The sequence below is a fragment of the Camelus ferus genome, chromosome 14 (genome assembly GCF_009834535.1).
Source record: "Camelus ferus isolate YT-003-E chromosome 14, BCGSAC_Cfer_1.0, whole genome shotgun sequence".
Classification (NCBI taxonomy): domain Eukaryota; kingdom Metazoa; phylum Chordata; class Mammalia; order Artiodactyla; family Camelidae; genus Camelus; species Camelus ferus.
The window spans coordinates 58,804,530-58,822,672 of NC_045709.1; the positions used below are offsets into that span (position 1 = coordinate 58,804,530).

At 37.7% G+C, this 18,143-nt stretch overlaps 1 protein-coding gene and 1 long non-coding RNA gene across 7 annotated transcripts in view; both read left to right on the forward strand.

Moving 5' to 3' along the window:
- The window catches only part of PCDH9 (protocadherin 9), an 858,720-nt gene that overhangs the window by 827,908 nt on the left and 12,669 nt on the right, over window positions 1-18,143 (forward strand). The window lies entirely within an intron of this gene.
- LOC116668728 lies at window positions 568-18,044 on the forward strand. Its single transcript, XR_004325969.1, has 4 exons — window positions 568-1,819; window positions 9,492-9,496; window positions 9,640-9,649; window positions 18,034-18,044. It is a non-coding gene; the product is annotated as an uncharacterized LOC116668728 (long non-coding RNA).

Below are 18,143 nucleotides of genomic sequence, written 5' to 3' on the forward strand. Positions count from 1 at the left end.
TCTTTGTTCTTGGGTCATTCCATTTAAAATTTTCCATCCAAGGTAATTTTTCTCCTTCACTAGAAGTATCTGGTCCTCAGGGATCCCACTGTTTACTTCAAGACTGAGGAAAGAGAGCATTGCAAAGGGACATGCTGCTTGTGGCTGTGTTGTGAAGAGCCTAGCACCCCTGCTGGTCTGGTCTTCATGGGGGGTGTCTAGTCCATCATGTCTACCTCAGTGCTATATTGGTGTACAAAGGGCATGGCAGATTTCTGATATCTCCTGCAGTTAATGTCTGGGACCAGGTTAAAAATAAAATTTCCATCTTATCCTTTGAAAATATGTTGAGACTATTAACACTATTCTGATTCCTGAAAATATATACACCCTGCATGCTTATTTCTCTTGTCTCAGTTAGTTCATCTTGTATTTGGTGTTTTAAAAGGAAACACGTGCTAGTAAGAAAGTCTTCCTTGTCATGAGAATCCTGTATGTTTTCAAATCGATCATAATTAAGAGACTTTGCAGTTGTAAATGCCACTTTTAGGTTAAATATAAACCAAGCATCTGTCAGCATCAATGTAAGAGAGCAAATAATGCTATGAATGCTAGGAGAGTAAAACTGGAACTGCATTGAAATGAGCTTGTCATCCAATGATCAGTGACAAACATCCCTGTTTAGTTCTGAAAAAGAGCAGAGTTAATAAGTACACAGATTTTTGCATACAGTGATTATATATATAAGCCTTTCCTTAGCATTGTTCCAGTTTTCCAGTGCTTGCTGTTCTGGTCCCTTCTCCTTCAACTCCCCATTCCCAAAAAGCCCTCCCATGGAACTGATCCCAGGAGCCACTTTTCCCAGGAAGCTTGCCCTGACCACCCCTCCCCTGAGACACCAGACATAAGTGCGCACATATTACGTGTGCATACCTCTCATTGTAACTGCCACCTTCCCTGGTGACCTGTATGCCTCACCCATGAGACTATGACCTCCTCGATGGTCTTTGTTTCCCAGGAACCCAGCCCTAGGATCTGCAGAATCAGTATTGTTGAGTGAGTGAATTAACATAAAGGAATCATTTGGTAAACAAGTAATGAGTTCTGTTGATTCGAGAATGATGATAGACCCTCCCCTCCTGTGGAGTTAAAGTTATTATAGAGCACTTAGTAAGCACCCACAGTATACACAACCATTTCCAATTGGGGGTGGGGAAAAATGGAGGAGGACATGTCTTTGGAGGATATGTCTCTCAAGAGACCAGGGTTAACCAGAGCTGCATCTATTGAGTAGCACCTGTATGCTATGTTCTCATGTCTCATGGAGGTTAAGCACATGGACTCTGGGCTTGTATCCTGGTGTGACCACTTGCCCACTGCATGACTTCAGGCCACAGACTTGACCCCTCTGTGCCTCAGTTTCCTCATCTGCAAAATGGAAGTTACAATAGTAGGCTCCCATCTTACGGGACTGTCTCCAGGATTAAACTTTGCAAAATTCTTTGATTAAAAAAAAATAGATAGATGGATAGATAGATAGATAGATAGAACTCTGTGAATTTTATTAATAACAGGACTTGACAAAATTCTTTTTTGACAAAGAGGAGATAGTGGTGGACAAGCTGCTGTGGCTTGTCAAGAGTTAATTAAGGGTATTTTCTTATATGGTGTGCTCTGCCCCATCCAGCATCCTTTGTTCTTTTTGTTTCTGGTCCCCTCCTCCCCTGTCATCTCCCCTGTATGGGCACAGCAGTATCACTTCAGAGTGGAGAATTACTTAGCACTTGGGGCTGCCTCCACAGTTTGGAAGGCCCGTTTCTTCTGGGTGAGCCAAGGAGATGTGGAGAGTCCTTTGACTCTTCTTCTTAGTGGGATGACTGAAATCAGCCCTCTCTTTGCTTTTTAGAAAACACCTGCCAGCACCTTTGATTCTCTTTTATTTTTTCTCCCTGCACAGTCTCTCTTTGCTTGATAGCATTTATCACCATCCGTAATTATCTGAAATGTTTGTTTATTTCACCTCATTGCCAGAGAGGCAATACAGAATCCTCCCTTCTGCATCACCTCTCCACTTCCATTAAACCAGTCTAAAGTCCACTCCTCAAATAAAACAGAGAAATTAAACAAATAGATTGCTTCTCAGGTGAAGTCCCTTATCTTGCTTGCCAAGGAACTTGCTGCTGCCAAGTTCCCCCATAGAGAAAGTCTGGTGTGTTTACTCATTTGTTGCCACTAAACTACCATCCTCATGGGGTACACTGTCTTGTTCCTGGCTGTGTCCCTGTACCTAGCAGTGTCTGACACAACTAGTGGATCACGTACGTTTTGCTGAATAATTAACTTCCTGCCAACTCATTTGAGTTGGTCACCAGTTTAAATAAGTTGTTCAAAGAGTCATAAAAGTTTTTATACCATTTTATGCTACTTATTTTTTTAAATTACATCCTCACTTAAATTTTGAATTTTGAATCACTTATATGATTATTTATACCATTTTATGCTATTTATTTTTTTAAATTACATCCTCACTTAAATTTTGAATTTTGAATCACTTATATGATTATTTATTAGTTCACAAAGAGATACCTTATGATAAATTCTGGGAAGCATTAAACCAAATAAATAGATCTACTGTAACCACCCATCTTTCCTTTGGCACTCTTATAGTTTGGGACCACAGGGTTCCCAAAATAATATTTCAATATGTGTTGGCCAAACTTCATCCCTTTCATTAATGGATGTGCCAAGGCTCAGCTTTTCCCAGTGACAATCAGATATGACTCTAGTTTAATTTGGAGAGCCTCCTGGGTTGTCTGGAAGTCATGAGGACTCATTTACCTCATATTTTTGTGCAGTATAAATGCTTGTTTTAAGAGACTGAGTTTGTTCCAGGAAACCCAAACACATACACACAAAAATTTTCTCTTCTGGGCATAAAGTTTGTGTCCATATCTTTTTTGGACTGATTCAACTAATTCCTAATGAGGATCCTTCCAACTATACATTTCTCCTAAAAGAGAGAAGTGTATTTTGTGACCTATTAGCTCAGACATAAATAAAATATCCCACAACATGTATTTATTCCCGCCAAACTACCTAGCCTTCGGATGTGAGCCTAACTTTTAATAAACAGCATCCTTTTGGTTTAAAATAATCAGTTCAGAAGCTGTCTTATGCTAAGACTGGATGTGATGCATAGAGGCCAGTTGTATTTGAACACATAACATAATGTGGACATTTGTTTCATACAGAATTGTGTGGTTATGTGCAGGACATTTTTCTCAAATGAAAAATGAGACTTGAAAGTCTTTATAGTCTAAACTCTACTTGAACTATCTCAGAAGAATCCCAAAGAATTTTTCCTGGAATTTATTTCATCCCTGATCTTTCCTTTTGAGGTACAGTTTTGCTTATCACATTTCCCCCTTTTGCTTAGCAGGGAGTGGGGGTGGAAAAACAAACAGAGCACTGGCAGCAAATCTGTCCAATGGGCCATAGCGGAACACAGTGGGTGATGGCAGGAAGGAGGAGTGTCTGAAGCGTGGTGAGCATGCAGCACGGGCAAGTGCTTCTGCTGCTGAATTTTGCTGCAGGACGTGCTGAGGCAGACACTTGTATAGACAATTGCTTCTAAATATGTCCCTGTATCAGCAGGAAACAGAAGATCTCCCCACTTCTATATTTCAAATTCTGAAAACAGGTCCCTCTGAGCAATGACGTGGTGAATTAGCAAGCATCCTGAATGAGCAACTCGTGCCAAGCCATTGGACAAGAGGATTTTCAAGAGCAAAGAGAAACAGGAAACAACTCTCAAAATAAGCACAAAACAGACTTCCACGATTCACGCCCTGTGCAAGTGGCGTGTAAGGGGAAAGTGATGGGGAGGAGGGATTCTCAGGCACTCCTGCTATCGAGGGTTGACAAAGTGTTTTTAATCCTCTAATTGGGTTAAGTTCATTTAATTAGCACTGAAAGGATGCAGTTTAAGTGTTTAATAAAACGTTTATAGTCAGAACAGCTACCAGATGTTTTTCATTGTAGATACTATGAAGTTATGCAATTTTTTTTCCTTCTAGAAATTCAGTACTTTCATATAATAAGAAATAACTGTTTTGCTTCAGTAGGTGGTGGTTAAGCTGAGAAAAGAAAATTCATGTTTATGGTGTGGTCTCTTTCATTTCAGAAAGACCTCTGTTTTTACACTTTCCACGCGCCTAGCTGTATGCAAATCTCACACACCCTCCTGCAGCACACATGCGCGCACACAGGCACACGAGACCACCTAAGAGCAGAGCAACAAACAGCAAGCTTTCCTCTGGTTGACAAGGGTTAATAAGGGATCCCTGAACATTTTATTAAAAGCTCGTTCCGTGTGTTAGCCACAGGGAAAGACATTGGACAGCATGATGAACCATGGTGTCCTTCACCAGCTGGAGACATTCTGCTAAGTGTGCTATACTCTCCTAAGAAAAAAGGCATTGGAAAAAAGTTGAGTGTAGATTCCATTGGGCCACAGAACTGAGAGATGAAGGGGCGATGAGGAGAGGTGGGATAATAATTTGAAATTATAAACTTAAATTGAATCTTCACATCCGGGGACTGAACTGCTCCTAGAATCAGTAGATGGTAACTTTTTTCTTTTTTTCAAGCTGTTTACATAGCTTTTCCACATTGCAGGACAAATCAGAATAATTGCTAAGCATTCAGAATCTACCCATCACGTGGTCACATAGGCAATTCTGACTGAGGGCTTTGACTCACAGTTACAGATACAGAAGAGCTGTAATTACAGAGATTATTTGGTGGAAAACCTGTCTTGGTTATAATATATGCTTTATGATAAGACTTACTAATTATTCTCTAAATATCTTCTTCAATGATCACTTTACAGATTTCTAAATCCCAATAGTGAACATAAAAAATGTAGAATTATCTCCCCAAAGGAATGATTTTTAACCTTATTCTCTTGAAAATGACAAAAGAAAATATTAAGAGGAAGTGTTGCTAGAAAATGACATCTTTGAATGATTAACTAAAAATTAAAATGCAACCAGTCTTTTAAAGTGAGCTTTAAGAATTGTGTCTTTATGTTCCATTTTAAAAAAGAGCATTCCACTTTTAGGGCCAGTCTCCAAGAAAATATGCTTTGCTATTCCTTTGAAGCTCAATTCAATATCTTTGTCTAAGGGGAAAAAAAAAATCTCATCTTGACTGTAGAAATCATATTGAAACACTGAAGTGCTTACTCGAGCTGCTGCTGTCAGTCATACTCGTCACACTCGGTGACTGTCCTCAATCCAGGCAGAAAACCCATTCTCAGTTAACATGGATCAACTGGAAAGAATATAAACCACTCCACCGCCCCGAAGACATGCAGACGTCCGCTCTCACACAGGTTATCCAAGTGCTCAGCAGGAATGGTGGGTAGCCGGGGAGGGCCACTGATGCATTCGGAGGCTTGACCATAATACCACATGGCCAATGTTCTGTATCTTATATGAAATGTAAAATAAAGTAATTGAAAATGATATATTAATGTCCTACCTTGGCTATTGCTTCCTTTACTGTAAATGACAATATCATCCTTCTGAAGCACTTCTTATTCGCATGGTGTTTTCCTTCTGATGCTGTCAAAGTGCTCCTGAGTTTGAAAGGTGTGAAGCCACTGAATCACAAACAGACCTGAGCCAATATTACTTATGTCTGAAAAATATCCTTTATTTGGTGTCCATAAAGATAAAACCAGAGGAGAAAAGTAATAAATGCTAGTAGTTGGGTAAAGCATTTTGTTCAATGTTCAAAAATATTTTGGAAAAAGAAAAAAGTATTTCCGGCTTTGATGAGAGTGAACCTAAGGAGATTAAAAGCTGACTGATGAATTTCATGCAACAACTAATTATAAAGTTTCCTACATGTGTTTTTGAAACCTAAAGGGCTCTTTGAAGGGTCAGTGATATTTTATTTATGTTTTCCACACTGATCTTTAATTTGGCATCATCTGACATCTAATTAATAAGCCTTTAGTTACTTGTAAGATGATGCCAAATCAGTTCCAAGAATTGTGGAAAAATATAAATAATTTTAGAGAGATTAAAGACACAGGAATAAACAAAACTAAGTTTATTCTAGGCTCCACAGCTGAGGAGAATAGAATCCAAGAATTCGAATGCATTGGCTATAGATCTTTCATTTCATTTTTATAGAGATTATGCAAAATTGTCATCTAATCAATGCATCCAATTGATTTTGATGCTCACAATGACCTCATGATAAATTGAGTATTATTGTTTATAATTTTAGAGATGCACTTATGACAGTACAGAGATGTTAGATAAGATCCCCAATGTCACTGCCTGTGATGACCTGGGTATTTGAACCTTGCTGCTCAGAAGCTGGTTTAGAGCTCTTTTGCCCATACTACACTGCCTCTCGTAAGACTACATTTCACATGTTCACATAGTTCTTTTTTTTTTATTCCCTGGTTAATATTTTTAAAGGGATGACTAACAGGGAAAAATTAGGAAAAAGGGAAGAGTTGTGAAGATCATATTTTCGGACAAACTAATTATTTTGCTTCTCAAATTTCTGTACCACGTGGTCTCACATTTGCCTACTCAAAGAGGCAAGCTCTCCCAGACCAAAGTAAAGAAAGGCAAATTTAAAGAGACTAGTATTCTGTTATTCTCTTTTCCACCAAATACAAAATGAAATGCTGTGGCTTTCTCACATAGGGTGAGGGATTTAGGTTAGCCAGAACACCAGAAGCATCCCTGATATCAGAAGTTTAACTCATGTTCCATCTGCTTACGGGGTTGTGTTTTCCTGGAGAGTTTTCTTAGCTTTCACAGCAAGCACACGTTCCATTCTTAGAACTGGGCCTTGCTGTGACTATTTCAGAGTTTGTTAGGGTGATTCTTAAGTCAATTGCTCTGGTTTTGTATACGGAATTATTTGAAATCATTTGAAAGATGATTATATTAAGAAAGATGATTGTGACTTCCTTGGAGAGAAAAACTAAAGGAAAGAAAGACTTTCTGTGGACACAGAGAGCCCAATAGAAAGGTACTGCATTTGTCCAAGAGAGAAATGACAGGTTTTCAACTAAGGCAGTGTGCTTAGGTTGGCTTTGAGAAGGGAGAGCATTTGTTTAATACTTTTAATAGCTTATTTTTTTCTTAAATTCAATACATTTGTTTTTATCTATAAAGTGTAACAGTTGGATAAAATTTCATGATGCCTCTGTCATTAATTTCACCCATGGGAGTAGAATTATCATGAATTAAAATGCATTATGCATCTATGGAATTGCCCTGGTATCAATGGGTGTTTATAAAGTAATGTAGAAAAGGACATGGGTGTTAATCTCAAAGGATTTATAATTGGGAAAGATGAAAGACCTGGGAATACACAGCCAAGAGAACACCCACAGTGTTACATACATGTAAGTGGGAAAGAATGTCTAATTATGTGTTCAAGTTTTAACCATTCATGCCCTGGTTTAAACCATATGAGGATGTAATCAAGGTAACACAGGAGGAACATAATATGGTTGTCATGGTATTTAGAGCAGACTAGCCAAAGATGTGAGAAGCGTGGGACTGGTGAAAACTAGGCTATTAGAATCTTCTGGATGTGAAACAACCAGAAACTGCACAGAGGTTTGATAATGAGAGGAATAAGGTACCTGAGTCATGTTACAAGGAGAAAAATAAGCCACAGTTCCTGTCATATTTCTGAATAGGAGGTGGGAATGATCTACCAATTTTGCTTCATTAGGATTATAATGAATCTCTGCTTTAAAGCTATTTCATTCTAATTCAGTCCAACTCCATGGATACAAGATTACATAGTTTACTCTAATTCTGTGACTTTTTTTTCTCAGTATCTTTCGAAAATCCTTGTATTCATTAATGGCAACCAAAAGCATGAACTTTAACAACTGAGAATAAAATAAGAGTGACCTCCCACTGATGTATTCTTGGATTAAATCTATGTCACAGGAACAGTGACCCTACTGAAAATACATGCAGTATCTTGGCACAATGATCATTCTTAAGCACCATTTTTCTAAGTAAATTGTGGACTAAGAAAAAGAAAGCTGTCCTTATATTTCTCTAAATGCTGGCTTATTCCATAAAAGAAAATCAGAAGTATAACCTTGTCAGCTCTAATTGTGGAATAAACTGACATAGTTTAATTTGACACAAATGTTATCTCTGTCCTTAGCATTTTCGGGCTTCTGGAAACTCTTTTTTTCCCATCTCATTGGCTAAAAACAACTCTCACAAGTCCCAGAGATGTCATAAGTGCATTTAAACCTTAACCGGGAGAAAAGGGAAGTGATCTGTCACAAACCTGAAGATCAGGACTTATCCTTTAATGTTTATAGCCTAGCTTTCTGAATAATGATTCTTTCTTAGCAAAGACCACAAAATCCAACCCTGGGATGGAACAGCACATATTTCTTATGCAGAACTGAGAGTGGCTAGGGAAACACATTGTAAAAATGCACATGAAGTTTGCACTACATAGACCCTACCTATTTTGTTGGCCAAAATATGAGTCTTATAGTAGATTGCTAGTGAAAACAACTATTTATGTCACACGAACAGATGGTATTTTATAAGCTATACTAAAGGCACAATATTGGTAATGTAGTCAAAGTGGAGATAACTGACATCTAATTTCCCAGAATGGGAGTAAGAGATAACAGATGCTCTAAATTTGTATATGTGTCCAAATTTCTTATTTTCAGCATGAGGAAGTTTTCCAGGTTGTGAAACCCAACCCAGAAATACTGGTGACAGGTAGAACTCTACAGTGGTAAACCTGTCACTTCCAGTCATGGTGAATTAAATTCATCTAAGTGTTCTGAATAATTCCACCTTACAGACAGCATATTTCTGTGTTTATAAAGTTATTTTGTTCTGTTTGCTTAGGAAATTAACTTTCTAGAATGCTGTTACAATCAGTTTTTCTGTGCTGTCCATGCACAGTCTATTATTCTCCCTTTTCAAATGTTTTCATTCCATAAAGTGTCCAGTGGCTACCCCTACACTTTAGACTGTCCTGTTTGGCACATGTAGTTTTATTTTATTCTGGTCGTGTTTGTTTTAATTACCATTATTAGTCTAAAATTAATGTCCTGTATCTGCAACAGAGAAGCAGCAGCATGCAACAGTGTTTTTAGAATTAGAAGCACTAAATCCTGGCCTAGAACTTAAGAGCTGTGTGGTGATGGCAGGTTGCTTTATCTCTCTGAACCATCTTACCTAATGAAAATGATGAGAATGAGGGAGGGGCTCTCTACTGTCTCTCTAGGACACTTCTAAAACATCTAATCTTATCTACAACATTCACCAATATATCTACCCTTTTTCCACCTTGTAAAGAGGAGAACGTGGCAAGATAGTGGAGCAAAATGGTGCATATCTTAGTGTCAGCACTCTTCTCTCCTATGTCAAAAGGAAAGCCCAGCTTTACCGAGTCGAGACCTGTTCTGCTCACCACAGGACAGGTCACTAAACCTGAAGACATGAATGTTGGGGCAAGGAATAAAGATTTTATTCAGAAAGCCATCAGATCGAGAAGATGAGGGACTAATATCCTAGAGAACTATCTTACCCAAGTCAGAATTCAGTCTCCTTTTATACTAAAAAGGGGAGGAGGTGTGGTTGGTTGTTGCAAACTTCTTAGTGTCAGAATCCTTTGTTCTTGCAGCTGTCCACCTAGGTCAGTTCACCATGTTCCTGTAAACCTCCAACAAGACAAATGTTATTCTCTGTTCTGCAACATTTTATCTCTATATGAATGAAAAACTGTTATACCTTTAAAGGTCAGAGACTTAAGAATGGGCTCTCCTGTATATTTCAGGCTATGGGCAACATTCTTTTACAGCAGGTGCAGAACCAGCCTGACTAAGCACAGGAAACAGAGCACAGGGTTAGAGGTAAAGGAACAGACCTAATACGGAGTCAAATTTGTTCATCCCTATTATACAGCCTCATGTTTCATATGGTCTATCATAGTTCTAATGTATAATACTTGACTCAAAACTCTCCTTTCTTCTTCCTGTATCATCTTTACATAGGAAAAATAAAAAGAAGTAGGAGCTAGGGCAGAATTGCAGCCAAAAAGTAACCACTCTGTATAGAGCAAAGTCTTACTAAATGTACGTATGTGTATTTCAGTGGTACAACTTCACTACACTGGCTGGACCAATGTAGTGAAACAGGGAGAGAGACAGATAGTTGAAACAGTCCAGGTGATTCTGTCAGTCATTACTCCTGGTAGAGTGAGCAGATGCCCCTGAGTAATAGGCTGTGGGTGATATGAATGCCTGCCCTCCAGTTCCCTCGTGCTTCTTAGAATTTGAACAACTTGACATGCTGCATGCACTTCAAGGGTAGTTCTGACTATACCCAAATTTTTCCTTAAACACTCACTTTAAAACCTACTTAAGATATGATGCCATGGTAGGTTTCAAAACTGTAAGTGCCAAAGCAAAACAGAACCAATAAAAAGACAACTTAAATTAAAAATCAGTTTATTTTGAAAGAATTGCTGCAGTGTTCATAAAATCTATGCTATAGAAGCAATAATTCAAATTGTTACCCCAAAAGGGGAACGAAAAAGACCCCAATACTTGTCATACTCAAAAGGTGATTTCAGACAGGAGATGGAGCACTGTGTAACAAATATTTTAAAGGGTTTATTTAGGAAAGGGAAAAAGTACACCTCCAAGGATGAGAGGCAGCCTGATACAAAGGAGGAAAAGCAGCAGTCTTTGTCTGTCCCTTCTCATGCACCCTTGCTTAGAGGTGCTCTCTTGATTTATTGATGGCTCTTGCCCCTAGAGTGCTTAGTTGTGCTCATCCTCTTTTGCACATGTTCCTTACTCATGATGCACACAGAAAAGCCCATGGGGGCAGGGGCTACTCCACAGTGCTACAGTGAGCATTGGGTCACTTCGGGTTCGGTCCTTGTTGCTACTGCGCAGTTGCAGCCATAGGGTTCTAACCAGTTTCTTGCTGGTGCTCATTTAGGGGCAGTAAATCCCATTTATGCTGAAGGTGGGCACAGAACCATCTTCTGAACCATCCTCCCTCTCCTCCACCTTATCTGCCTGGTGCCCTCCACTTATCTAACTACCTAACAAATTATAAGAATGAAGTAAAGAAACAAAACTCCTTAATTTCTTCAAATGAAACCAAACAACTCTTCTTTCTTCAGTGACACAATGATTCAATGATTTTTTTTAATTTTATCTTTTGTGTTACATTAATACAATGATGATGATGAATCTGTTTATACTCACACAGACACATACACGTAAACTTCAATTTTCTATTGCCTCACAGTTACTCACTGTTCTGGAATTGGTTTTTATTTATTTATTTTTTAAAATAATTTAATACACCAAATGCAAGTATAAGCAGCTGATTAAAGTGTAGATTCCCACTCAAAGAAATTTTTATAATAGTTCTTTTCCTGAAGTTAATTTTTGAAGTAAAGCCAAATGTTCTGGAAAGGTATTGGGGAGGCGGTGTGAAGACTCTCAATTAAAATGACTGTTAGAAATCCACTTCCTAATTTTCCAACATAAGCCAGTCATCAAACCCAGTAGAGGACCAGGGGGCATGAAGACCAAGGATTTTAGGTGTCTTGACGAGTCATTCTATATATCATATATCATAATTAACATCTGCACTGCTATTCCTGCCAAGAAGGAAAAACACTGAATACGTTAACACTTGGAAAGGCAGTAATTCTTTTCATCCGGATCTTACTTAATAGTTCTGTTAAAACTATATTTTTGTTAAAAATGGAAACTCCTAATGTATCATAAATTACAGTGGAGGAATTTTCCTGTTAAATATGATTAGAAGAATTTTTTAAAAAGAAAGAGAAAAAGAGCCAGAGAGTTTTACCAATGCATTGATTTTGTAGTCCATTGGACATGAAATATATAGAGCTTTTTTCATACATCTAGTTTTGTTAGCAAAACTTAGAATGAACATATGTGCATATGCAAATGAAACAAAGATGTCCACTAAACACGAATTATATAATCTTTGGATCAACTTCAGAAAACTTCATGTTATTGGTTACTAGAGTATATCCTTTCCAACATTCATATAGTACACTTTTCTAAGTGAAAATATAAGTTCTTGAATTAATAAGGACTGTACGCATGTCGTCACCAACAAGTATTCTGTTAAATAAACACAGGAAATGTGGCCTGTGTCTTGTTCTCTAATGGTATGAAGGAAGCAGATGGCTTGAGAAAACGTGTTGGTACAGGGTGGTAAATCATAAACAGGGATAAATTGCCAGCTTACCCCAAATCCAGCCTGTTTTCTAGTCCCTAAAGCTCACTAAGTGCTTCCACTCAAGTTGAACTTAACTGTGTGAGAGTTTGGCTTCACGACTTTAAACACTGAAGCAGTGTCTCTATGTGAGAAACTGAGTTGTGGCCATTTATGCAATCATCACCAATGCTCCTAGCCACCGTGATCATGTGTCAATTTACATCTGTCATTGGGATAACCAAAGAGAATGCAACGGCTTGGTTCCCCTCCATTCATTTGGTACATCTTGTTAGGTACTTGACTGCTATGACTCAGGAAAGTATTCTCATGGAAACAAAACAAACAAAATAAAACACAGCATGTCCTTCAGGAAAACAGAGAAAATAATGTGACAGCAATTTGGTATCACTGCCAAATAACAATAATCGCACCATCCATGCTCCCCAAAATACAATATATGACTCTGTTCATGTAATTTGTGTTATTTTATCAGTTTTCCTTATGATTTAGATTTAGTAATTGTTGGTGAGGCAGTAAGATCACAGGCCTAGAATATTTCTAGTCCACTGGCACTGTAGCTAGATACAAAGACACTGTGGCATTGGGCTAGTGAAGAAACAAAGAAAGGATAACAAGAAAGAAAAATGGACCTCAGTGAGCCACAGCAAAGAAACTTTAAACAACCTAGAAAAAAAAAAAAAAAAACTAGTCATTTCAAGTCTTGCAGGAGTTAGAAAACATACATAGAGTTTGCTTATCTTGTTATTCAGCAATTAGAGAGAACAAGTTGTGTTTTTTTTTTTTAGTAAATTCTCTATATGTTTACAAACAACTTGGTCATCTGTAGTGATGGTTTTAATTAAACAAACGGATGAAACCAGCTTTGAATTTGATGTATTGACCTGACCATCTAAGGAATTCCAAGGGCGCTGGGTTAGGCAGCCAGCCAAGCAACTCACTTTCAAGCAGCCTTAGCTCCTGAAATAGCAGCGACGACCATTAACCAAAAAGAATTTATATAAACACGAATATGTTGTCAGTGTCGTGTTGACCTTCATCCATGATCATGCACCTGGACACCAATTTCCAAACTAGATCTTTATGTAAGGAAAATATATTTCATAGTTATCATTTCTAGTTCTCTTTTGAAAATTAATTAGAGGATCAACCTCTCACCCTCTGCAAACAAGCAAATTAAAAAAAAAATCACTGAATCTTTATCACAAGCAGAAAAATGCAATGGTAAATTAACACTCTGAATCTGAGTAACATCTTTGCAGGTCTCCTACTTCAGGGCTTTGGCTTTCTTCAACTTTATGTCAAGGAATTTGAAGAGTAAGTTGTAATCATTGGTATATATTTGCAGCTCGTTTGAGGAGCCAAACAGGCATGATCGTGTAGCAATGCCAGGTATATGTCTTAAGTGCTGAAGAAAGTGTTTGTAGCATATACACCAGAGAGGAGAATACATTTTGTGGCTGTAAGAGTAATTACCAGGAAGCAATGCTTTTGATTTAGTGAAAAACGCTCTGATAGGGAAAGAAATTTGGTTCAGTAGCATTGCTTAAAGGGAGGCTGCTCAAATCTACGTGATCTTAAATCATCTATTTAATTCAATAATACCATTTCATTTTCTCTCATCTGTGTCAACTTTTAGTACAATGAGGCTTGGAGAATATAATTAAGACCTACATAATAGAGTTATATTAACTAAAATAATGCTACTGTCAACTTGGTAACTCCCAGATAGCAAGCTTAGGGATAGATAGATGAATACATATACAGAGATGTTATCCAAGTAATAACTCCAAGTAATTTAGTGGCGATAACATGATTGTGAAATATGCTGTTCGATGGAGTTCTGTTTGCATTCCACACTGACAGGGAGAACATTCTAGGGTATTTCAGCCAGATTAAAGAATATTCTTAGCGACTGATTTTTGAATCACAGCCATACCCATTGTTTCAGATGACAACTTAACTTTATAAATCTTGCCAAAAGTTCACAGATCTCAAAACCTTTGAATGTCATCTAGATTAAAAAGTAAAGGTTCACTGTGCAGTTCACTTCTGTTAGAGAGGAACGAGCTGACACCCTAAGCAGTATTGATATCTGGCAGGGGCCAGCCGTCTTGCGGTTTTATTGATGTGGTAGACTGAGGCACAGAGGCCAACTCAAGAGCTCAAAACAGGAGTGTACAGCATAAAGTTACAAAGTCACAGAATCTATGATTTATACATTTACTGATAGTTTTTATTTCCAGTGAAGATATATGAGGTTAGTTATTTTGTAATGACTCATGATACAAAGAGTATGGTGCTTAGTGAATATGTGAAGAGAGGCATTTCAATAATTTTTACTGAAATATTTAGAAGACAATGGAATATTCCATTCATTGTTTACTAGCTCTCTATTCATCAGCTCATAAACCTGCTCTGAATTTTTGAATAATATTTATTCTGAGTTTTAGTACCCTAATAATTTGCTTACATATCACATATGGTTAATAGGAAGTATTGTTTCCAAACTGATCACACTTGTCTGGATTAGTGGTCGATGACCCTAAAAGATTTTGAAGTTGTGTTTTGAGCAGTTAGGCCCTTAAAATTTGGATTCCAGTGGGAAGGTTATCTCAAAGGATGTTTATTGGCTTTATACTCGGTGGTTTACAAGAGCAAAAAACAAACAAACAAACAGAAAACATAAAAACTTTCCGCTGTTTGCTCTGTTCTTATATATTACAAATTATCTTGGTTCACTCTTTGGTTTCCTGAATAAATTCCTGTAAATCTTTCACGAAGCTCTTTCTAGATTCCGAGCACATTTCACCTGCCCCTTTCCTTACCCCTTCAGGCTTAGGAATGGTAATATTTCCTATTTTTTTCAGGTCCTCGCTTTCCTCACTACATGAGCTCACTTTCTTAGCTCACATCCACAGAGTCCCTGCATTAAACTCTTTTCAGTTAGTCCTTTGGAGTGCCATCTTCTTCATGCCAGAACATTGAAAGATATGCCCAAGTTATGCCAGCTCATACGGGGCCATACTTTCACATTGTGATTGATGGATGCCTCAAAGCCGTCTCTATCTCAGAATCACATTCTTCTGCCTTATGCTTCAAGCATTCCTAAGTATGCATTGAAGCAGCTTTTTAAGGCTCTTACTGACATGTAGATATTCTTCCAAAGGCTAACACTTAGCATTTTGCTCAATAACATTGTAAGATTAATGAGAATATCAGAGTAGCCAACCACCAATGATGCCCAAGAGACAGGTCATTTTGATGAGGCAGATTGGAAGATAATAAAAACATACTTAATTGCAAAGGGACAGCAGATCTAGATAGGCAGCAAACGTGATTAGCTATAACTCCTCCAAAGAAGTCTTTGTAATAACCCAGAGGAAGAAAATAGACAATCCCTCAGAAGACAAGGTCAAATTTTACTTACCATGAGTTTTTCTCCCAGATATAGAATGAAGGGTAGTACCTCTCCCTTATTTTGTTTTCTTACATTCACTAAGAAGCTTTATTCTGAGAGTAATGCTGGTTTTCCTAAAATTTATATGTAAACATCAGCTTAATGTTGAGAATTCTAAAAATACTTCTGATAAAATTTTCAAGTGCATTGGTGTTGTGATGAAATTGTGCTGTTTCAGAAAAAAATGATAAAGGATTCTTATATTATAAATAAAATCACAATGGCAATATTTTGGGTGTTAAATATGGCAATATTATATCTTTTGAATATCTGGGACTTATGGTCAACTGCCAATAAAATAGTGAAATATTAAAGAAAATTAACTTGTCTTCATAAAATTATAGTCACCACTTGGCAGTAGGCAGAACAGAAAATACTGCAGGAAACTTCAGCCAAATTTATATAAATGTTATAAAATTCACCTGGAATTCTTGTTATTTTAAGAGAGAAGTTTATCTTTCAAAGACCTATATTAATGATGTGATTTCTCTGCATTTGCAAGGTACATTCAAAGATAAACATACATTTTTAGATCAGAATGGTGATCCTATGCAATACATCAAGAGGGCAAGGTTTCTCTCCACAATCCTCCAATATACAGGCCATTTTCAATAATGAAGCTATGGTATTTTCAACAGCCCCCTTAGGGGAATTCTTGCAAAATATAACATCCTGATTCTCATTTTTAGAGTACTTTTTCTTTATGTACATCTGAATTTAAATAATGAATTTCACCATGGTATTCTATATGCAATCTAATGTGACATATTAGCCTCTTTTAAAAATCACACATTCCCCTAAAATTTGTGAAAAGTAATTTCATCCCTTAACGATTGTAAGCCAATAAAGTTATGGAATCTAAACTACTTTTAGGTTCTTAATATCACCCCTAAACAATTTAATTTTTTCTAAATATCCTTTCATGTACTTGTACATATCTGTGCCAAAGGGCTAAATCCTGCACACTTACAAGCATCTCATTAGTGATCTGCTTTGGAATAATTGCTAGTAATTACTTTGGAATCTTCAGGCTTTAAAGAATTGTTTTGTTATGTATCCTGTGAATCTGGACTTCTGAAGACATCTGAAGAGCTCAGTGAGTGAATGGAATTATGACCTTTTGGCCTGATAAGTAGGTCAGTGGGATACAAGAAGCAACCTAATTATGTTTCATCTCAGGGCGTTCCACTTGCTTTGACCCAAAGTAAGGTAGCATGCAAGTTCTCTAGAATACAGCTGTTTTGCAGTTATACCATTTAGACTTTCCAAATATTATCTTAGTGAAATTTTATGCTGTGAACTCCTAGCAATGTTTCTTAAATACAGGTGAAAACTATTCGATTACCAACTATTTTCTGATTGTATATGACTAGTCTTGTGTTTTACATAGAGTTTTTATGTTAGCTCACTGATTTGGGGTTCCAAATGAAATTCATTTATTCCTTTCTATCAAAATCTACCTAGTAATCATCTACAGGATGCCCAGCTATGGTGACAGGTGTTGAGGAGACAGTCATCTAAAAGCAACTACCTAGCTTTGTGGTGCTTACACTTTAGTGTTGGCGCCAGACTGTTAACACATAAGTATTCTGTGACAGTAGTGATGAGTGCTATCGAGAGAAGTGCAGCTGGGTCAGGAAATAGAGAGTGACTGAGTAAAGGGTATTTTTGTAAGATGGTCATGAAATGCCTGTATGAAGAACAGCACTTGAGGAAACATCTAAATGAAGTTGAGAGATTGAGGCCAGGGAGAAGGATAGTCCAGGCACAAATAATAGCAAATTCAAAGCGCCTGGGACTTCATTTACCTTGATCTGTTTGAGGCACAGCAAGAAAGTAAGTGTACTTGGACAGAGGGAGTCAGGTGGGGTGAAGGAGAGAAGGCGGCAGAGGACTGAGTGGATGTGATGTCAGAGAGGTGGATAGGAGCTGGATGGTGTGGGGGGCTCTCTGGGCCTGGGAAGGAGTATGGCTTTTCCTCTGATGTGGTTGGAAGCAGAGGAGTGTTCTGCTTTAAATACTGGGTTAGGCTGGATAGCCCTCAAATATATCTACATCTTAGTCCCCAAATGTGTGACTGTATCATCCTATTTGGCAAAAGGGACTGTGCAGATATGATTAAAGAAAGGATTTTGAGATGAGGAGATTATCCTGGATTATCTACATCAGCACAGTGTCATCACAGTGGTCCTTAGAAGAGGTGTTAGAGGAGGTGATGTGGTAACAGAAGTGGAGATTGGAGAAGGTACTTTGAAAATGAAGAAGGACCCAGAAACCAAGAAACACAGATGGCCTCTAGAAGCTGAAGAAAAGGAATAGCATGGATTTTCCCTCCGAGTTTCCAGAATGAAGCAGCCTGGCTGACACTTTGACTT